At 36.8% G+C, this 15263-nt stretch overlaps 1 pseudogene; it reads right to left on the bottom strand.

The window, feature by feature from the left end:
• Positions 1-4252: 4252 nt before the first annotated feature.
• On the bottom strand, positions 4253-7160 carry LOC103678799 (annotated as a pseudogene).
• Positions 7161-15263: the final 8103 nt, after the last annotated feature.

The raw sequence follows: 15263 nt of genomic DNA, 5'->3' as shown, positions 1-15263 counted from the left end.
AAGAGAGCTCCAGAGATTTGCAAAGGATTCTCCCAGAGTCTTCAGCTGAGTACTAATTGGTGCATGTGGGTGAGGAAACTAACAAAGTTGGGGGGAAATCCCATTAGAAAGGATCATGTGGAACAATCCTCACACAGGGCCAGGAATAATTGTTCTTATCAGTCAGAGCCCTGGTACAAAAGCTATGTGGATTTACCTAACAAATCCTAAAAACAAGATTTGAAAGGACCAAATTGTTTCCAGCTAACTGCATAACCAAAAAAATGCCCAAAAGTATTTAAAGAAATGAAAAAAAATTGATATTCAAATTATAAACTTGGCAAAGTCTGGCATTGAATCAAAAATTACCAGGCATGAAGAAAAAAAAAAGCAGAAAAAAAATGAGGATAAAAAGTAATCAATAGAAATAGAAACAAATAAATATGGAAGAATTAGCAGATAAGAATATTAAATATGTGTTAGAAATATTTACCATATGCTCAATATGAAGAGGAAAGCATGAGGTTGTTAAAGAGAAATATGGAATCAACAGATGAATTGATAAAGATGTCATTTATATATATGACATGACATCTACACACACACACACACACACACACACACACACACTGGAATATTACTCAGCTATCAAAAAAGAAAACTTGCCATTTATAAAGACATGGATGGAACTAGAGAGTGTTATACTGAGTGAAATAAGTCAGAGAAAGACAAATACCATACAATTTCACTCATATATGGAATTTAAGAAACAAAACAGATGAACATGGCGGAAGGGAAAAAAATAAGATAAAAACAGAGAGAGAAGCAAACCTTAAGAGAGTCTACCTATAGGGAACAAACTGACGGCTGCTGGAGGGGAAGTGTGTGGGGAAATGGGGTAATTGAGTGATGGGCATTAAGGAGGGCACTTGATGTTATGAGCACTGGCTATTATATGCAACTGATGAATCAACAGGTTCTACCCCTGAAACTAATAATACAGTATATCTTAACTAAATTGCATTTAAGTTTAAAAAAAGAGAGAGAAATGAAAGACACAAAATGGCCCAAATCAAGCTTCCAGAGATAAAATTTAGTCTTGTGTAAGATGAAAATATGTAAGATGGGTTTGATGGCAGAATATACATAGTAGAAGGAAAGAAATAGTAGTCTTTAAGATATGGCAATGGAAACTATCCAAAATAAAATACAGAGAGAAAAAAGATTTTTTTTAAGAAGGAACAGTGTGGCAGTGAGAGAACATCAAACATTCTAATATGTGTAATTGGGGTCCCAGAAAGATAAAAGGGTAGGAAAGATGAAGATATTTAAAGAAATACTGACCAGGGCATCTGGGTGACTCAGCTGTTAAGCATCTGCCTTCGGCTCAGGTCATGATCCCAGGGTCCTGGGATCGAGCCCCACATCGGGCTCCCTGCTCCGCGGGAAGCCTGCTTCTCCCTCTCATACTCCCCTTGCTTGTGTTCCCGCTCTCGCTGTCTCTCTCTGTCAAATAACAACAACCAAAAAAAAAAAAAAAAAAAAAATTTAAATCTTTAAAAATAAAAAAAAATAAATACTGACCAATATTTTCCAATTTTGATAAAACTCTAAAGCCATAGATCCAAGAAACCCAGTAAACTTCCATCAGAAGAAATCTATAACAAGGTGCATAATAACACAGTTGCATTAAAACAGCAATTACCGAGAAAATCTTCAAAACCAGAGGTAGGAAAAAGTCCCATTTTATACTGAAGGGAAAAAAAAAAAGAATGATGGCACATTTCTTCTCAGAAACAATGTAAATCAGAGAAAAGTGGAACACTCTAACCAAGTAAAATTATCTTTCATAAAGAAAGGTGAAATAATTTTAAGATATAGAAAAACTTAGAGTATAATCACCAGTAGACTACCACTATACTACTCACCATTATGACTATAAGAAATGTTAAAAAGAATCCCTTAGTGAGAAGAAAAATAATGACTGATGCAAATTTGGATATACTTAAAGAATGAAAAGCATGAGATATGGAAAATGTGTTGGTAAATATGATATATTTTTCTTATTTTGTAAATTCCTTTAAAAATTATTAATGTTTTAAAGAAAAATAATAAAAACATGTTGTGGGTTTTTAACATAAATAAAATGAAAATGTATGACAATAGTACAAAGGTCCAGCATGCCCCACTAACTGATAAAATAATAGAAAAAAAATTAATAAGGCTATAGAAAACATGAACAGTGCAATTAACTATTTCAACCTGATTTACATTTATAAAGCAGTCACCCAACAGCATTCTTTTTAAATGTACACAAAACAATAAGATACACCATATTCTAGGCCATAAAACAAATGCCAATAAATTCTTTAAATTTCAGGTAAAACGAATTATTTATTCTGACCACATTGGAATTAAATTAGAAATCAATAAGAGAAAGATATCTAGAAAATCCCCCAGTATTTAGAATTCAGTCAACATACAACTACATAATCCGTGGGTCAAAAAATATCACGAGGGTAATTAGAAAACATTTTAAAATTATGGATAGTGAAAACACAGCATAGAAATATTTAGAGATGCACCTAAAGAAGGGCTTAAAGGGAATTTTATAATATTGAAAATTAAGGGTCAGTAAGTCTATAAGCAGAAATTAATGGAATACCAATCAAAACAGTAAAAACTGAGGAAACTGAAAGTGGTTTCTTGGAGAAGATCAATTAAATTGATAATCATCTAAATAGATGGATTAGAAAAGACAGAGGAAAAATAACATACCGGTATCAAGAATGAGAGAGCTAAATTCTACTCTTGAAACTAATAGTACACTATATGTTAACTAACTTAACTTTAAGTAAAATTAAATTGAAAGAATGAGAGAGCTAATACAGATCCCATAGACACTGAAAAGATAATAACTAAGTATAGTAAACATATGTCTGTAAATTTGATAATATGAACTATATATTGATATCCCTCATGACCATCTACACAAAGTATTAACAAAATTTTAGCAAATAGAATCCACAAAATATACAAAGCCAATATGTCTTGGCTAAGTATAACTTATACTTGAAAGATAAAGTTGGCGTGGCATTCTAAGATCAACCAGTGTATTATTCACCATATTAAGCTATGAAAAAAGAAAAATCATATGAGCAGTTTAATAGATGCAGGTAAATAATTTATCATTTATTTATTTGATAAAAAAAATTCACTGTGAACAGGAAACAAAAGGAAGCTTCTTCAACCAGACAAAAAAGCATGTATGTAAAACTTACAACTAGCATCATATTAATGGTGAAAGTTGAATGTGTTCCCACAATATCAGGCACAAGCAAAGATTACTGGCCTTACCACTTCCATTGAACATTATTCTGGAGGTTGGAGCCAATTCAATAAGACAAAATAATATAATATTAAATTAATAAAGTAAAATAAAATTAACAGTACAATAAAAATAAACCCAGATTTTAGAGGAAGATCAAAACTATTGTTACTTGCAGACAACGTAATCCTCCACATAGAAAATTCTAAGTAATGGATCAAAAAGCTTCTAGAATTAGTAAATTTGCAGGATGAAAGTTTATCACACCAAAAGTGATTATGTACAGTAGCAACAAACAATTATAAATTGAAATTGAAAAAAAAAACCATTTAAAATATTATAAGTATATGAAATAAAGACTACTTTAACAAATTATGTTCAAAACCTATAAAGTGAAAACTAGAAAATATTACTGAAAATAAAGTGACTTAAATAAATTGAGAGACATACCATGATTGTGGTTTGGAATACTCAGTATTAAGATGTCAGTTCTTTCCAACTATAGAGTCCATGGGAAAAAAATTATTAAAATCCTAGAAATTGTTTTATTTTGTAAAAATTGACAAACTGATTCTAAAAGCGATATGGAAATCAAAGACTTTTAATATCCAGAACAATTTTGAAAATTATGAGCAAATATGAAAGAGTTACAGTATTTTATTCAAGACTCAGAACTGCTATAGTTATCTAGACAGACATCATATTAGCATAAATGAATATTAGGTCATTGGAACAGCATAGAGAATCCCCAAATAGACTCTAACATATATAGTCATTTGATTTTTCAAACTGCAAGATATTTTATTTGTAGGGGGAAAAAAAGCTTCTTTTAGAAGAAAACAAAAAGACAACCAAGCCAACACCCAGATCTGAAAGATCTATGTAAACCAGCAGAAAAAATGACTTCATTGATGGCACCCACAGCAACTAACTCCTGGCCAGGAAGAGATCAAGCACAGTTGGTGGAGTTCTGGAAGATGCACTGCTCAAAGAAAGGCCACCCCCCATTCCTAATCCTGTGAGGAAGGGGGAGGGCCACAGTCCTAGCAGGGAGCTGCCAGCCTCTACATCCAGAACCCCAAATCCACTCTGGAGAGACCTGCTGAGTGTCCGGGTTCTTGTCCCTGCTACCCAGTACATGTGTGGCTGAGGCAATGTCAAATTCCTGCACCAGGTCCCCATCGAATGCCACAAAGGCACATCTGAGACAGCTGAAGTCTGGTGTGGATGGTGTCAAGTAGAGCTGCGCCCCAGTGAAGATGTCCAGCAGCACCTTTGCTTGGCACAGGGTCTCATCGGGAGCCTTCTGCTTCTCTCTCATTTTCACAGGGGATCGTTTTGCTGTCAGCTTGTTGCTGCCTTTGCTGTTGGGGCTACTCAGCCTCCCTCCTGCCTTCTTGGCACTGGTGGAGGGCTGCTCTGGGGAGCCTTGCAAGACCCAGCAGGCCCCAAGGTACCCTTATTCTCTCCACTACTGCCTCCTGTAGTGGAGTTCCCCACCTTTCCAACTGCCACGGTGAATTCTGCCCTCTCCTTAGACACCTGGTATAGTTTCTTGAGTTGGGGCAGGTTAGTGACAGATTTCCAATCCTTATCATCATGAATCTGGGTACCATGAGGGAATCAGATGGAGGTCCCATCAGCTCTGTGAGCCTCAGATTTGGAGGACTCAGCCCTTAAAGTGGGCCACCTTGTGAAGCAGGACAGGCTTGAGTCTACAACTGAAGTAGCTGAAGTGGTCCCCATTCTTATACACCTGGACTCGCTCCCCATCATACTTGATCTCAGAGAACATGTCATTAGGACACTTCTTCATCTCATGTTCAATGGACTTGCAGGCTGCAGCCAGCATGTGCTGTACTGGCATCATCAGTGAAGCTCAGAGCTCATCTCTGATGTGGTCCACCTCCTGCTCATTGCAGGGGACCTCCTCCACCAGGTCCTGCAGGTATCACAAGGCTTTGAAGGCTTCATAGGCATTGGGATCAAGGGCATCTGATGTATGTTTTGTATCCGAGTTCATCTTCAGATCATGTTTGACCAACCTGACGATGCACTTAGGGTCATTGGCTGGGCACCTGGAGGCAATGTCCTGCAGGGTCTATTGCTGCTCATCCTCTTTGGTGAGCTTGGAGAGCTGAAGGAGCAATTCATCCACCTCTTGGATGGTAAGGACGCTCTTGGCACCTGGAGGGAAAGACTTGCTCTGCTCAAAGAAGACTCTGATTATCTCTGACACTTCACTTTGCTCTAGGTCTCATGCCATATCATCTGGGTTGCAGTTAAGAATGTGGCTGAAAAGCTTCACAATCTACTTATTGTTCAAGTTGTAAACACTTTTAATAATACCTGGCAGCAGCACCTTTACTGTTAGGTACACATCACTATGGAAACTATCTCCTGCTGAACCTTTCCAAAGGAAGTCCTGGATGATCTGGGTCTTTGTGTCATAGCCAGGATTTTCAGCCACCATGGCACATAACTTCCAAAACTCACATAGCAGACAATTCTTGTGCTTGGGGTCACATTTGCTGAGGACAGATTTGCCTTAGGGGTAGGGCTGGAGCAGGCTTCCCCAGAATTGTTGGACTTGACTGAAAAGCCAAAAAATTTCTGGGGATTGATGTTGGTGACAAATGAGGCATCTTTCATTGGAGATGTCACCTGGCCAGTAGGTATTAGCTTAGCCTGGACAATGGCTTTCTTTTTTGGTGTGCTTGTTGCCTTAGAAAACAGATCTGCAATGTGCTGGCTTATCTGTTCCTTCTCATTATCTTCCAGCTCTTCTCAGCTTTCCAGCTCTGTGTGGTCCTCAATATTTTTTGTGGTGGCCCGGGCCCACTCCAGTTTCTCAAACATGCATTTAATATGCTACCACTCTTTCATATCACCTCTGGACCCCAAGAAAGGGTGGATACCACTTTGCTGATCTGGCATACACTCTTCACAATCTTTTCCTTGAATTTTTTTTTTCAACCGGCCATGCCATGCTTGGCATAGTCCACACAGAACCATTGCTCAGCCATCTCACAGCGGCCACTGTAGAGTTCCTCTTGTGACCCTGGCAAGAAAACAAGGCAGGTGACCACGGTCTTATTACTTTCTTGGATGACAGAACAGGCCTTTTTTTTTTTTTTTTTTTTTTTTTTTTTTTTTTTTTTTCTGGAGGAGGTAGTGCTCATGAAGCAGATCTGTTTCTAACCAACGGCTGAATTGTCTTATGTCAGGCCAATGATGCTGTTCTCAGAACAGGCACAGTTCTTTTTTGGCTTTTTGTGTGGAGGGTTGGTGGGAAGAGGATCTTGAAAGCCGAAGTTATACAACTCATGGGGTGACTGGGAAAATTAAAATGAGTCCATGGATGGGCTGAGGGGGTTGACTCGGAACTCCTTGCCTTCTCCACTCCAGTGTACACCACAGGCCTCCAACCAGACACCCACAGGCTGCGTGCGCCATGTTGGTTTGTCTACAGTCATATGATTTTGATAATGGGGTTAAGGCAATTCAATGAGGAAAAGACAATTTTTTCATGAAATGGTGCTGGATATAAAAATGCAAAAAAAAAAAAAAAGAGAGAAAACAACTCTTACCTCACACTTAATGTATTAATGTGGATCACAGATCTAAATGTAAGATCTAAATGACATTGAGTTTGGTAAAGATTTTTAGGTGAGAGATGAAAAGAATGTGCTATAAAAATCCATTTTCATTAAAATGAAGTAATGCTTTTCAAAAGAAATTTAAGAAATCAAAAAGAACAACCATAGACTGTGAAAACATATTTACAAAACATATCTAAAATGGACTTGTGTCTGGAATACATAAAGAACACTTAAAATGCAGTAATAGTAAGAGAAACAACAAAATGGGCAAAATATTTTAATAGACACTTATCCAAAGAAAACATATAGATAGAAAGGAAGTACGTGAGAAGATGCTTAACATCATTAGGACGATGCAAATGAAAATCACAATGAGATAACTCTGCATACCCTGGAAAACATAAATTCGAAAAGGTTGTTGCTACCAAGTTTTAGCAAGGAATCACAGCAACAGGCATTCTTATGTAGCAGTTGTGGAAATGTCAAACAGTACTATTTTGGAAAACAGTTTGGCATTTTCATAAAAATTTAAACATAGATTTTCCATATGAAATAGCCATTCCATTCAGAGGTATTTAAGAGAAATAGCCAATACACTGATCTTTCTAGTTACTTTATTTGTAATAGAAACTGAAGGCAATCCAAAATCCTTTAATATTGAATGGATTAACCAATTTGTATAATCTGTACAACAGTATTCAGCAATAAGAAGAACAAACTACTGTCACATGCCTCAAAATAGATGAATTCCAAAAGAAGTATGCTTAGTGAAAGAAACCAGGCCAAAAAAAGCACATACTCTGTTTTAACTTATATAAAATTCTAGAAATGAACAATACTCTGTATTGATGGGACACATACCAGTGATTGTCTGGAGATTATGCAATAGAAGAAAGAGTATTGGATGCATTACAAAAGAGTATGAGTAACCCCTTAGGGTGACAGAAATGTTCACTACCTTAATTATGCTGATTGTTTCACAGGTGTATAAGTATGTTAAAACTTATACAAATTGTAAATTTAAGATGTGTCCAACTTATTTTGTGTCAAGCATATCTCAATAAATCTGTAAAATGTAATAACCAAGTAAACCCGAAACAAATAGTATGAAAGAAAGAAGTAAGAAGAGTAAGGATTGTTGAAATAGAAAACATTACCAAGAAAAACAAAACCAAAAAAACACAAGAATGAATCAACCAAAGTCAAAGGCCGGTTAATAAAAAATTAAAAAAACAAAACACAAGTGATCTCAGATGGTTAAGTGTCTGCCTTCGGCTTGGGTCATGATCTCTGGGTCCTGGGATCAAGCCCCACGTCAAGCTCCACTTTGGGCTTCCGGCTTAACAGGGAGTCTGCTTCTCCTTCTGCCTCTCCCCCCTGCTCATTCTCTCTCTCTCTGTCTCTCTCTCTCTCCCTCTGTCTCTCTCTCAAGTGAATAAATAAAATCTTTAAAAAAAAAAAGACAAGTGAAATAGTCATCTGATAATATAATTAGAGGAAAAAAATAAACTAATAATATGTATTAGGAATTAATAGTATAACAAGGTGTATAGAGAGGTTTAAAATCACAAGAGATAATATAAACTCTTTAATACTAATGTTTAAAACATAGATAATATGGACAATTCCCAGAAGAATAAATTTTACTAATTTAAAAAGCAATTGAAACTGAAGTAAATTTATAATTATTATTCATTTCTCAAAGTATACTAACAACTTATCCCCAGACTAACAATTTTACAAGTGTTTATCAAACTTTTAGTGAAATTATTACCTATCTTACATTCAGTTTTACACAGAAAAGCTAAATAGGAAACATTTTCCAATGCATTTTGGAGGCTAAGCAGAAATGATATCAAAACTGGATAAAGAACCTGGCAAATAGTATTGTTCTCAGAAATGCAAAAACAGTTTCATGTTATAAAACACTGATTTAAAGAGGAAAAAAATATTTTATGAGTAGATTCAGGGAAAAGCATTCAACTTCATTTAACACTCATTCATAATAGAAGAAAACTTCTTCACCTTCATATAGTGTCTCTATCAAAAACCTACAGGAAATATGCACAACTGAGTACAGAAGCATTCTTTATAAAGTCAAAAAGAATTTAAAGGTACCTGATATTATTCCTCTTAACACAGTATTGCAAGTTCAAGCCTTTGTAATGGGACAAAAAATAACATGTAAGAAAAGTAAGATTTTGAAAGGAATAACTGCATTCTTATTATTCAGAGACAGTGTAACTAAGTTCATAGACAATCCAAGATCTATTCCAATCTATTAGAATAAATGAGAGAATTTGGTAAAATTGTTGGAAATTAATCAATAGACAAAAAAATCAATATAGTATTTCTATATGTTAATCTCTTAGTTTGAGTTTCCCTTCAAAGCAGAACCTAAAACAAGAATTTGGGTGCAGCTAATTAATTTTTGATATGAACTCAAGGAGCATTAGTCAGGAAGCAGGAGAGTGCACAAGGAGAGGAGCAAAAGCCAATACATGGGTGAATTATTGAAGTCACTGCTATAGATGATGGGTGTTTGATTTCACTGTGACATCTGAGAAGCACACAAAGTTTCAGAAGTACTGGTTGAAAGGAGAGGACGCTGGGTCATTTATGCATGACTCCTGTGCCCCCATTAGTTGGGGTTTGTTCTTGATGGCATTAGCTTCCCCAAACTTTTCTGCTTTGTGTGTGGTGTGTACTATTGGGCTTCTGTGGATTCAGGGAAGGCTCGGAAAGTCTTTCACATGGAATTGTCTGCCACAGCAAAGGCTGAAATCAGAGATGAGTGGAGGAGTTGTGACATAAGACTCCAAAGGCATCCGTGACAACCAAGAAGATAATATAGTTTTCTTTAAAAATTTTGCAATCACAGTAGCAAACATCTATCTGCCTGTTTGTGTCTATCTAAGAATAAGCCCAATGAAAGATTCGTGAAATCATTGCAGAGAAAATGGAGAGGTATTGTGGTCATAGATGGGAAGAGTCAATTTATTTATTTATTTATTTATTTATTTATTTATTTATTTATTATGTTTAATTAGCCAGCATATAGTACATCATTAGTTTTTGATGTAGTGTTCAACAATTCGTTAGTTGTGTATAACACCCAGTGCTCATCCCAACACGTGCCCTCCTTAATACCCATCACTCGGTTACCCCATCCCCACTCCCCTCCCTTCTGTAACCCTCAGTTTGGTTCCCAAAGTCCAGAGTCTCTCATGGTTTTTCTTCCTGTCTGATTTCTTCCCATTCAGTTATCCCTCCCTTCCCCTGTGGTCCTCCGCACTAGTCCTTATGTTCCACATTTGAGTGAAACTATATAATTGTCTTTCTCTGCTTGATTTATTTCACTTAGCATAATCCACTCCAGTTCCCTCCATGTCGATGCAAATGGTGGGTATTCATCTTTTCTGATGGCTGAGTAATATTCCATTGTATATATGAACCACATCTTTATCCATTCATCTGTTAAAGGGCATCTCGGCTCAGGAAGACTCAGTGTCTTAAAAGACATCATTTAACCTCAAATTTAACAATAAATCCAAGGTAATTAAAATTTAAAAAGCAACACTACAGTGATCTTTGTGGGACTTGACAAGATATATGTATGCAGGGGCAAATGTAGGGAGGCAAACGGGAACTGAATCAGCCAAGATAATTGAATGAGAATCAAGAAGGAGGGCTTGCCCTCTACCAGATTTTAAGACTTATTACAAAGCTGAAGGAAACATTTAAAAAGTGTTTTTGATGCAGGGAGAAGGGAAACAAATAGTTTATGGTCAAACTGGGAGATTTACTTGCAACCCACTTAACTGATAAAGCATTAGTGTTTATATATATAAAAAACAATTAATAAATAAGTAAAAAGACAATCCAACTGCAAGATGGGTAAAGGACATGAGCCAGAAATTCACTGAATAGGAATCCCAAATACACAATAAAATATGAAAACAAATCACTAGTAATCAGGGAAATGAAAATTAAAACAGTAATTATATACAATTTCACATTTATCAGATTGGGGAAAAATTCCTCGAATAACATCTGTTAGTAAGGATATGGTAAAGGGGAATGTTCATGCATTCCTTCAAGTGAATATTGGTACAGATTCTTTGTGGATCAATTTTTTTAGTATCAAAGGTAGCTGATGCTATATATAAAGGTATTTTATCCACTGACATGTATCTCAGTTGTGTTCATTGCCCTAGCTCTGGTCCGTGTATCAATACCTGATATATATTAAGTTCTAAATGACTACCTACTTTAAAATCAGTAACCTTTTTAAAGTAATCTTTTGCCATATAACTAACCATCTCCAAACTTAGTGGTTTAAAACAACTTACAGCTCACAAATCTGTGGGCAATCAACTTGGGTTCAGAAGGTTCATCTCTGCTTACTTACAATGCCATCTAGGCAAACTAATTGTTTTGGGTCTTGACTGGGATATGGGGGATTTCTCTCCACAGGCTCTTTATCATCCTACACATTAGCCTGGACTTTTTCACATGTTGGAAAAAGAGTTTCCAGAATCAAGAGAAGGCAACTGGCAATGTGCAAGCAGATTTTAATCCTTTTTTTTTTTTAAATCACATTTGCTATTATCTATTGAGGAATGTGGAGGATATGAGATTTTATTTTCCTTTCAAGTTAACAAATTAGCCTGCTATAGTTTTCTGGAAGCAGGTAAGAAGATACCAGTCTTCGGACCAGAGCTAAAGGATCCTGTTACAGCATAGTAAGTAGCATAAGCATTATGTTTACAACAGTTTTTCTTGCCTCTGAAGTCATATGAGAGTGACACAGGGGTGGATGCTTCAAGTGTGGTGGGTTTCAATCACAGCTGAGGAACTCTGAGCTTACAGAACCTAAATCTTTTATGACCTGTTATAAGCAAGTCTGCCTTTGCTCCAGAGGAAGACATCATCTCTTTGATGTGGGAAGATATATGATGTAGGATATAAGCATGTCTGTCCTTTGCTCTGCAGGGAGACACTCTCTTTATCCTCTAAGGCTATTTGCTATACTAACATCCTTGAAAAAATAGGCTGGAACAAAAGGTCAATTAGTGCCTTGGTTATAAGAGGTATAGAAATGTGAGAAAACCATAGATATTATCTTCTAACAATGTCCTCTTGGCTGAAGAGTCACATGGGCAAGCCTAGAGTCAGTATGGGAGGAGACAATAAGGGGCATGGATACAGAGAGGCATGATTTATTAATTACTATAACAACCTATGACATCATTCAATCCAGCAATTCACATCCAGGTATAAGATATTCTCACACATATCTACAAGGAGACATGTCCATCTATTACAACATTTTTTTTGTACAAGTAAAATATTGGATACTATTTAAAAGCTCATCATAAGGGGAATGGATATATAAATTGTGATTATTCATATGAATAAATGACAATATGGTGAAAATAGTAATAATAGGTAACTTTTATTGAGTGTTAACTACATGCATGACATTGTTATAAATAATTTATATGTATAATGCCAGCTCACAAAGTTGAATGATATCACAGGCAGGCATTTTAACCAAGACTGGAGATCTAGTGAGGTAGTAGTTTGAAATATACTGTATCAAAATGGATATTTAGAACAAAAAATTGAATGAAAAAGTAAATTGTGGTGGGGACAGAATAAATCCATTTATATAAAATCTAAGGATGTACAAAACAATACTATTTGTTCATTTTTTCTCTTTTATGTCTTTAATCCTGTTTTTTTATATATCTTTGTGGAAGTTGCAGTTATTTTGAGCTTTGCTTTGCTTCTCTTGCTGGATCTACTGCTTCCTTCCACCATTAAAAATATGTATTTTATTTGGAGCCAGGGGTCTCATGCTGGAACCAAGCCAAGACTGGCAAAGGAGAATGCTTTGCAGAGCCTGCAGGTGGTTCTTCTGCAGAGTTCATTTGGGAAGAACAATAACACATACCTCTTGCTGCTATTCTTAACTTAAACATTTATTTTTGATACAAACATAATACATATTCTTTTCACCTTTGTCCTTTGACATTTTCTGTTATTTACATTATATTCACCAAGCTTCTAGATTTTTCCAGCCTTCTGTGAAAACCATTGCACATTCTTTATCATATCCTCTGATATTCTTACCAGCCTTCTATCAAAGATTCTTACAAAAATTTTGTGCTTAAAAAGATTAATGTCCTAAAATTTCCAATGAAATTCAGCAAATATTTGTTGAGCCAGTTGGATATTTTTGCCATAGGTAACCCACAGTCTAGTGGGAGAGAAAGACCTATAAACATATTAACCAAACCGTGATACAATATGTGCTAAGACAAATGTGTTTATAAACTACTTTGGGCTCACAGATAAGGGAGTGATTAATTCTGCCTTCAAGTCTGAGGGAAAACCGTAGAAATTAAATGACATCACGTTGAAACTTGATGAATAAAGTAAGGGATTCCACAAGAGAAAAAGTGAGCAAGGATATTGTGAGAAAGGTAAAGAGCATATACAAATGGCTGAAGCAGGAAGGGAAGTGGAGGATAGAGGGTATTGTTGGTGAAATGCAAGTTATATTAAAAGTTTGAGAGCCTGGGGGATTTGAGGATTGAGGGGGGGGGGAATTCTTGGAGGTCTGGCCACAATAGGGGACTTATAAAAGATTTAGGGCAGGGAAGTGTCATGGCCAGGTTTTTGTTTTCAGAATATTTCTAAAAATAGAATATAGACTGCTGGAAAGTGGTAACCTTGTTTGTTTTATTCTTATATACACAGTCTCCAGAATAATCCAAATATATAGTAGGTGCTTAGTAATATTTGTTAATGAGCAGCAGCTAAGAGTGGAGGCAGATATTCAGGTTAGATGTTTATACAATGGTCCGGGAAAGTAATGATCAGGGCCTTTATTAACAAGCTTTGTTTCAGTGAAATGTTTAATCCCCCTCAAATTAGGGAGACCATATAATTTATTGTTCAAATTGGAAAACTTTTGAAAACACAAGAGGGTGCATTCAAAGTATTCTGGAGATAGCAGGTGAGAACTGGATGATGTGGTGGGTGTATCTCAAGCTCCTAGCATATTGTCTGGGTCTCAGCCTGAGGTCAGTGCTCGGCATGGGGGATGAAGAAGATACGGCTCTGAACAGGTGGGGGCTGGGAAAGGACGTGGCCCCATGTTGATGTGCTTGTCCTTGCAGAGATGTGTATTTGGTCTGGTTGGCTTCGTAGTTATACCTATGCTTAGAGTTATTAAAGGTTTGTGAAATATAATACCTTGAGATCATTTGGGGGCAAATAGGCAAGATAACAAAGATGACACAGAATGGGTGGGACAGAGTTTCCCCTGAAGGGAAGAATCTTCTCATTGAGAGGTCAATCCTGGGGCAAGAAGTGAGCATGCAGAAAGAGCGCCTTGGGTTGACAGAGGTGGAGGCCTTTTCCACTTTCCTGCAGTCTTTTGACCACTGGGTGCTAGAGCACTGAGATGCCTGCAGCTCTTTTGATCAGGGTAAAGGGGTACATTGGCTTCTCCTTTGAGGAGGCAGATGAGGAATAAGTCAGGGCTGTGAACTGTTAAAGAACCGTAAGGGTAGGCATAGGTCTGTGTACTCAGAGTATTCACACAGCTAGTGACAGATAGGAATTATTCTTTATGTTGTGTTTCTCTCATTATCTTTGAACCATCTGTAACATTTTCTTAAAACTGCAGATTTTCTCTGCATCCATGGGAATGCAGGGGAAAACTTAGGAGTGAAAATACTGAGGGTGCAGGCGTACGGAGCCAGCAGCAGCTGCCTGGGGTAAGCCCCTCTGAAGAGGAAGTGGGTAGCTGCAGTAGGATGAGCAGAGCTCGGGGATGAGAGGAGCAGTGAACAGAGCCAGACAGCTGGCAGGCGTGGTGAGCAGCAACGGGGCCAAATTTGTCACATTCCCCAGAAACATTTTGGAAAGGAAATCTAGTAAAAGGCAAAGCTTTGCAAAGTCAAGTAGACTGAGGGTCTAACTGCATATTGAATTTTACAGCCTGAGGCTGGGGAGGCGAAGATATTTGGGTTGAAAAAAATGTGGTTTGTTTGCTTATTGATGAGATTTTTCTAATTCCCAGAAGTAGAAGAGGTTTTCTTCTCTCTTGCCTTATCTTCTTCCTGTTGCCCAAATGGCCAAGAGCAACCAAAAAAAAAAAAAAAAAAAAAGTCATACTTCTATTTTTTGTTTCTAGTTCACCTTCCCCATTTTTTTTTTCTCTTTATACTTTCCCCATCACTATTCACTAGTGTTTTCCTGTATCCCTGCTTGCAGTGTCTGACACTGACGGTGCTTCTGAACAGAGGTCAAGAAAGAAACATTCTGGGCTTAGCATA

This window comes from Ursus maritimus, unplaced genomic scaffold (assembly GCF_017311325.1).
Source record: "Ursus maritimus isolate PB19 unplaced genomic scaffold, ASM1731132v1 scaffold_4, whole genome shotgun sequence".
Taxonomy (NCBI): domain Eukaryota; kingdom Metazoa; phylum Chordata; class Mammalia; order Carnivora; family Ursidae; genus Ursus; species Ursus maritimus.
Note: the sequence above shows the minus strand (reverse complement) of the source record. Positions and strands in the feature narration are given on the sequence as shown.